Source organism: Ciona intestinalis, unplaced genomic scaffold (assembly GCF_000224145.3).
Source record: "Ciona intestinalis unplaced genomic scaffold, KH HT000643.1, whole genome shotgun sequence".
NCBI classification, from domain to species: Eukaryota; Metazoa; Chordata; class Ascidiacea; order Phlebobranchia; family Cionidae; genus Ciona; species Ciona intestinalis.
The window spans coordinates 4,780-5,769 of NW_004190964.1; positions in this window are offsets into that span (position 1 = coordinate 4,780).

Sequence of the window (990 nt, forward strand, 5' to 3'; positions counted from 1 at the left end):
ATCATGGCATGGGATATTTTAGGCCATAGTTGGCCCATTACCCCGACACCCAGGGTGCTACAACCAATAGTGACCGCTGGGTTGGACGGTGTCCGCTAAGTATCTTGCCCAAAGGACACAGGGCAATATACAAACCCTCAATACAACCACCTAACCACTTCACCAAACACCCGCAGTGGTCACTAATGAATTGTGCCACCAACCCCACCCACCTAAATCCTTCTTCCTCTTATCTTCATTAATCTCGTTGGCAGCTTTCTGCATCAACTTCACTGCGTTTATAAGATCTCTATACGACGCATCACCCTCACTATCACCATGGTCGGTAAGTTTCAACAACTCTTGCAACAACAGCGGGTATTTTAACATCCTTTGCACAGGTTTGATGAGGAAGGAACCGAGGTCAAACGTGTTCACTTTCTCCCTGTTAAGATAATGTTATTATCGTGTTAAGTTGGTGAAATGGCTTAAATCCCAACCCCATGTCACATGGTGTGTCACACCGTATATCTCTCTGGTGGGGTAAGTATAATGTTATAACTTATATGTTTGTTAAGTAATAATGGGTACATAGTACATACTACATATAGAATATATATACAATGTTGGGGTAATTGGCCAACTCCTCATAAAATAAGTGTATAAGGTATATGTAATGTATTAATATTGCGATAAAAATGTTTCAACAATGGTCTACTTAACAACCCAGGCTTATATCATGCTCCCCAAAAGTTCTCCATATAAAATACACTACGGGGCAATGGGCTAACTTAACATATAAGTGAATATCTCTTCTGGTAAAAATTCTGCTCATTTACTCCATATCCAATAACCCAATAACCACCACAGTATAAAACCCCATGTTTTTACACCACCCTAACTTACTTAGCATTCTTAAGGCACTCCTGCAATGGAACCTGAAACTCCTGGTCCTCCTCATATTTCTCTAAGAGTGACGTTGCATCATCATGGTTGCGGCAATATACTTTG